Source organism: Cebus imitator, unplaced genomic scaffold (assembly GCF_001604975.1).
Source record: "Cebus imitator isolate Cc_AM_T3 unplaced genomic scaffold, Cebus_imitator-1.0 Scaffold311, whole genome shotgun sequence".
In the NCBI taxonomy this organism is placed as follows: Eukaryota; Metazoa; Chordata; class Mammalia; order Primates; family Cebidae; genus Cebus; species Cebus imitator.
In genome coordinates this window covers 157,618-164,729 of record NW_016107626.1, presented here as the reverse complement: position 1 = coordinate 164,729, position 7,112 = coordinate 157,618, and positions in this window count along the sequence as shown.

Below are 7,112 nucleotides of genomic sequence, written 5' to 3'. Positions count from 1 at the left end.
ACAAGGGGGAAAAAAGAGGAGGAATTTGTAAATTGAAGTAGCCTGCAGAGACACAGCCACTGAATGCAATGAGTGGCGCTTGTTTGGATCCTGATTTGAAGCCAATTTTTCATGTTTTCTTTTCGTTTTTATTGAGGTAAGATATACATATGTAATTTACTCCCTTTACCATTTTTTAAAATAAATTTTTTGCTCGTATTCCTTATTAACCCAAATCAAAAATGGTCAATACCCCTTTGCCATATTTAAGTGTACAGTTCAGTGGTGATAAATATATTTCTATTCATTTTCCCCTTTATTCCTCCCTCCCGGCTCCCTTCCAGCCTCTGGTGACCACCATTCTACTCTCTCTCCACGGGAGCCACATTTTTAGCTCCCACGTATGAGTGAGAATATGTGATATTTGTGTTTCTGTGCCTGGCTTATTTCACTTTGCATAATAGCCTCCAGTTCCGTCCATGTTGCTGCAAGTGACAGGATCTTTTTTTTTTTTTTTTTTTTTTCCCTCTGCTGCCCAGGCTGGAGTGCAGTGGCACAATCGTGGCTCATTGCAGCCTCGAACTCCCAGGCTCAAGCAATCCTCCCCCTCAGCCTCCAAAGTACCTGGGACTACAGGCACACACCATCGCACCTGGCTTTTTCTTTTTTCTTCAGTAGAAACGGGGGTCTCCCTAAGTTGTCCAGGCTGGTCTTGCACTCTTGCCCCAAGAGATCCTCCTGTCTCCGCCTCCCAAAGTGCTGGAATTAAAAGTGTAAGCCACCACTCCTGGCTTTTTAAATGGCTGAATAATATTCCATTGTATATATGCACTACATTCTGTATTCATTGGCTGATGCACACTTCAGTTGATTCCGTATCTTGGCTATCGTGAATAGTGCTGCAATCAACATGGGAGTACAGATGTCTCTTTGGTATATTGATTTCCTTTCCTTTGAATATATACACAGTAGTGGAATTGCTGGATCACTTGGTAGTTTTATTTTGAGGTTTTTGAGGAACCCTTATACTGTTCCCCTTAGGGGCTATACCAGTCAACATTCCTATCAACAGCGTACAAGTGTTCCCCTTTCTCCACATCCTCAGCAGCATCTGTTACTGTTTCTTGTGACACAAGCCATTTTAACTGGGGTGAAATGATACTGCATTGTGGTTTTTATTTGCATTTTTCTGGTGATTAGTGATGTTGAACATTTTTTCAAATACCTGTTAGCCATTTGTATGGCTTCTTTTGAGAAATGTCCATTCTAATCTTTTGCCCATTTAAAAATCAGATTATTTGGTTTTTTGTTTGTTTTGCTGTTGAGTTGTTTGAGCTTCTTATATATTCTGGTTATGAATCTCTTGTCAAGTGGGTGGTCTGCAAATCTTTCCTGCCATTCCGGGAGTTGTCTCTTCATTTTGCTGATTGTTTCCTTTGCTTTTTAGCTTAATGTAATCCTATCTGTCTATTTTCACTTGCTTCTGTTGTTTGTACTTTTGAGGTCTTACACAAAAAAATCTTTGCTTGCCTGAGACCAATGTCTTGGAGCATTTTCCCAGTATTCTCATCTAGTAGTTTCATAATTTCAGGTGTTACATTCAAATCTTAATCCATTTTGATTTGATTTTTGTGTATGGTGAGTGATGGGGGCTTAGTTTCATTCTTCTGCATATAGTTTATCCAGTTTTCCCAGCAGCATTTGTTGAAAAGACTATCCTTTTCCCATTGTATGTTCTTGGTACCTTTGTCAAAGATAAATTGGATATGAATGTGTGGACTTATATCTGGGTTCTCTGTTCTATTGGTATGTGTCTGTTTTTATGCCAATACCATGCTGTTTTGGTTACTATGGCTTTACCAAAACAGAAAATAATATACTCTAGAGTTGGTAGTATGATGCCTCCAGCTTTGTTCTTTTTGCTCAGGATTGCTTTGGCTATACAGAGTCTTTTGGGGTTCTATACAAATTTTAGGATTTTTTTTTCTATTTCTGTAAATTTCATTGGTATTTTTGATAGGTATTGCATTGAATCTGTAAATTGCTTTGGATAGTATTGTCATTTTAATACTATTAATTCTTTCAATCCATGAGCATGAAATAAGTTTTCACTTTTTTGTGTCCCCTCTTCTATTTTTTTCATCAGAGTTTTATAGTATTCCTTTTATAGATCTTTCACTTCTTTAGATTGATTCCTAGGTATTTAATATTCATTGTAGCTATTATAAATGGGATTGCTTTCTTGATATTTTTTTTTTACAGATTGTTCACTATTGACATATTTAAGTGCTACTGACTTTTGTATGTTGATGTTGTATTCTGCAAATTTACTAAATGTGTTTATTAGTTCTAACGGGTGTTTTGGTGGAATCTTTAGGTAATTCTAGGTATAAGATCATGTTGTTTGTCCACAAGGCTAATTTGACTCCTTCCTTTCCAATTTGGATACCCTTTATTTCTTTCTCTTGCCCAATTGTTCTGGTCCAGATTTTCAATTTTTGAGACAACTAGAGGAATATGAACGTTGATTGACGATGTTGATGGTATTAAGGAGTGTTTAGCATGATATTGGCATTATGATTAAGTTTTTAAAACTTCTTTTGATATATATCAGGAGTATTTCAGAGGAAGTGACAGAATATTTGGGATTTGCTTTAAGATAATCCAGTGGAGGATGAACGTACAGATGAAACATGATTGCCTGTTTGTTGATAATTGTTGAAAATGAGTGATGAGTACAGAACGTTTTTTTAAAGTACAATTTTTCTACTTTTGTTTGTTTTAAATTTTTTGCCATATATATTTTTTCCTAACGAGTCCCTATGGAGGATTTTTCAAGCTCAAATTGGAGAAAGGCGGCTTTCACCTTCATTGTAGGGCTGGTTGGACGTCAATCTGAAGGTCCTCCTGCCGTGCTTCCTGGCATGATGCAGATGAGGTCCCAGACAGAGAGGATGAGGGCATTCCATAGAGAGAAGCAAAAGGGAGCAGAGAAGACAGAGGGTCAGACAGTGTCCCGAGTCCCTGGGTCCAGTCCTTCCAGAGGCTACCATGACTCTGTCCTTCCTGCTCAGGGGAGCTGGTTCATTGCCTCCCACTCGCCCTTTTTTCTGTTTCACTTCAGGTTATTGAATTTCAAGACTCACCAATGAAAAAGGTCCTGACTATTACAGGGATCAGGTGTGGCCTGGGAGTCAGGGTCACACAGCAGAAAGTAAGGCAATGTCTCTGGACAGGTGCCCTGAAGGGAGGTTTGGGCAAGGCGGCCCCTTACGGTGTCTGTACCTGGGTGCCGAGTACAGAGGGCCCGTTGGGAGGGACCATCCGCTCCTGCCTTCCTGAGAACTACCTGTTCCCCAACCCTTTCTAAAGGGACAGTGCCAGCTTCTGTGTCAGCATTCCATGCCCTGATCTCATCTGGCCATGGCAGATTGGACTGAGGAGGGACACCTGCCCCAAGCCTGGGCAATTAAGTTGTCTTTTCTAGTATTGAAACTGGGACCAAAGATGATAGTTCAGAGATGCTGGTGGCTGCAGCAGAGAGGTGGTGCAGGGTTGAAGCTGGGGAGTCAGACACGGCTGAGCTGCAGCGCCGAGGGGTCACGTGGTTCCCCAGAGACACCACAGTGTGTTATTCTGACTTACCAAGTACTGATTCTTCATGAATGTCTGCATTTTTGACCATTGTTGCCACGAGGCCCCACTCCTTTGTTTTTCCAATTAATTCCTCTTTTTGCTTGACCTAGCTTGAACGAGTGAGCAAATGTATCCTAAGATTCTAAGAAAGTTTTAGAACAATCTCACTTGTGCTATTTTCACAGTTATTTCACTCTTTGTAACATAATTTCAATGTCTCTTACCTTCATATTCAGCTTTATTGATAGAAATTAATTAGTAGTAATTTTATACTATGTTACATTCACCTGATCCTATTGATAAATACTACTGAGTGGCTCGAGGACTCCTTTAAATGAAATTTTCAATTGTCACTTCCTTGCTGGGTTAGTAAGGAAATTTGGATTCAAGAACTAGGCTAGGCATGGTGGTTCACATCTGTAACCCCAGCACTTTGAGAGGCTGAAGCGGATGAGTCACCTGAGGTCAGGAGTTCAAGACCAGCCTGGCCAACATGATGAAACCCTGTCTCCACTAAATTTAAAAAATTAGCCAGATGTGGTGGCAAGCATCTGTAATCCCAGCTACCTGGGAGGCTGAGGCAGGAGAACTGCTTGAACCCGGGAGGTGGAGGTTGCAGTGAGCTGAGATTGCGCCACTGCACTGCACTCCAGCCTGGGTGACAAAGCAAGACTGTCTCAAAAAACAAAAAACAAAAAACAAAAAGCTCCAGGTTCGGTGGCTTATACCTGTAATCTCAGCACTTTGGGAGGCTAAGGCAGGCAGATTACCTGAGGTCAGGAGTTCAAGACCAGCCTGGCCAACATGATGAAACCCTGCCTCTACTAAAAATGCAAAAATTAGCCATGCGTGGTGGCTTGCACCTGTAATCCTAGCTATTCGGGAGGCTGAGGCAGGAGAATCACTTGAACTTGGGAGGTGGAGGTTGCAGTGAGCCGAGGTTGTGCCGTTGCACTCCAGCCTGGGTGACAGAGTGAGACTGTCTCAAAAAGAAAAAAAGAAAATGATAGTAACCTAAGAAAATAGAGAATTTATCACAAATTCCCTTTTTGTGGAAACAAAGAGAGGTGGGCAGGGAAAAGCAGGAGCACGGTCCGGACTCTCTTCACTCCGATCTGCTGCTGTCTCCCTCTCTCAACAGACTACAGCTAGTGCTCGACTTACGACCACGATTGGTTCCGACAGACCGGTCGTAACACGATTTGGTCGTAAGTTGAGTAGGCTATATGTACAGTACTGTGAAATGATGTTATAAAAATCTTTAAGTCATATTTTATCATAATTTTCTTTCATTATTGTTATATATCATAATTTTCTTTGTTCATTTTATGCCATTTGTATCATCTCTACACTATTTTGTTTCTTATTTTTACATTCGTCAGGTTTAAGTAAAACACTGCATTACCAGTACAACTGGTTTAATATTTGCAAAACATACAAAATTACAAAATACAGGTGCATACAAAAATACAAAATACAGGTGTAAAAAATACCATAGGAAACATTTTCCCAATTGCAAAACATATCAAAATATATAAACATGTACGAAACATTTTATTGGCCGCTGGTGCTTGGCTGCGGATTGCTGATGTCGTCATCTGAGGCAGCAGTTGGGGTTACCAGAGTTGGTTTTTTCATAAACATGGTGAGCTTTGTCTGAATTGTATGTTTCTTTTTTTCTTCATAAATTTCATGATACAGACGAAACACATCATGCGCCATCCGTTCAATCCTTGCAAATCGTTCGATGTTTGGGTCCATTGCTTCGAAATGTGTAAGAATTTTATTGGGAGGGGTTTGATGAAAAACATCCAAGACACAAAACACAAATTGCTGTACCGAGTCTGGGATAACAGTTGAAATGGTGCACACGGAGATGGTAGTGCTGCCGGAAGCTGGTCCGCACTGTCGTACACCCAGCTGGACAACGTTTGCGCTGCCAGTCGTGGCTAGCGATTGTGGTTGTAAAGTTGAATTGTCGTAAGTTGCATAGGTCGTTAAGTCGATCAACACCTGTAACGTCCTGTGCATTTTAGTTGACATAGCAGGAAGTATCAACGGCTCCTATATTCAAACCCCCACCATTCAATAAGTTATTCAGGTGAAGACTGAAGGCCAGTAGCACCGCGGCTCACACCTATCATCTTAGGTACTTGAGAGGCGGAGGCAGAGGTGAGAGGATCACTTGAGCCCAGGAGCTTGAGGCTGCAGAGAGCTATGATCACGCCACTGCACTCTAGCCTGGGTGATGGAGCAAGACCCTGTCTTTAAAAAACAAAAACCATGTAACATTCTAGCTTCAAGTCCAGTATCATGAGTTAGAGACTCTGATAACTAACCTCAAAGAGGGGTCTATTCCTGGATCAAGAAAATGTGGCCTGGGGCAAGAGAGGGCTACGAGAAGACGGGACCCACCATTGTTACAGGGTTCTGATTGATGAGCTTGAGTCCCGTGTAATGTGTCTCTCCAAAAACACATTGTATCCACTGCCCTGCAGCTCAGTGGTATCTGACTCCCCAGGTGAATCCCTGAACCACCTCTCTGCTGCAGCCACCAACATCTCTAAACTACAGTCTCTGGTCCCAGTTTCAATATCTGGGAAAGAGAATGTGATTGCCCAGGCTTGGGGCAGGTGTCCACCCTCGTCCAATCTGCTATGGCCAGGTGAGATGAAGGCATGAAATGCTGACACGGAAGCTGGCACTATCCCTTCAACTGGGGGGACAGGCAGTTCTCAGGGAAGGCAGGAGCTGGGTGGTTTCTCCCAAGGGGTCCCTTGTGCTTAGTACCCAGGTGCAGAAACTGTAAGGGGCCACCTTGCCCAAACCTCCCTTCAGGGCACAGCATCTTGAGGTGACCTGTCCAGAGATGCTGCCTTGCTTTTTGTGACCCAACTTCCAGGCCACACCTGGTTGGAGCAAAAGAGGGTTCCTATAATGGTCAGGACCTTTTTTTTTTCTTTTTTTTGAGACAGAGTCTTACTCTGTCACCCAGGCTGGAGTGCAATGGTGTGATCTCGGCTCTCTGCAACCTCTGCTTCCCGGGTTCAAGCAGTTCACCTGCCTCAGCCTCCCGAGTAGCTGGGATTACAGGCGCCTGCCACCACACATGGATAATTTTTGTATTTTTAGTAGAGTTGGGGTTTCACCCTGTTGGCCAGTCTGGTCCCGAACTCCTGACCTCATGATCCATCTGCCTCAGCTTCCCAAAGTGCTGGGATTACAGGTGTAAGCCACCGCGCCCTGTAATCAGGACCTTTTTCAATGGCGAGTCTTGAAATTCAAATGACCTGGAGTGAAAAAGAAAAAAAGGGCAGGTGGGAAGAAATAAATCAGTTTCCCTGAGCAGGAAGGACAGAGTCACGATGGCCTCTGGAAGGATTGGACCCAGGGACTCAGGACACTGTCTGTGCGTATACACACACACACATAGGCATATATATATTAGCACATGTATAAGCATAAATATAACCAAGTAAGTTGTTGGTATTATTTTG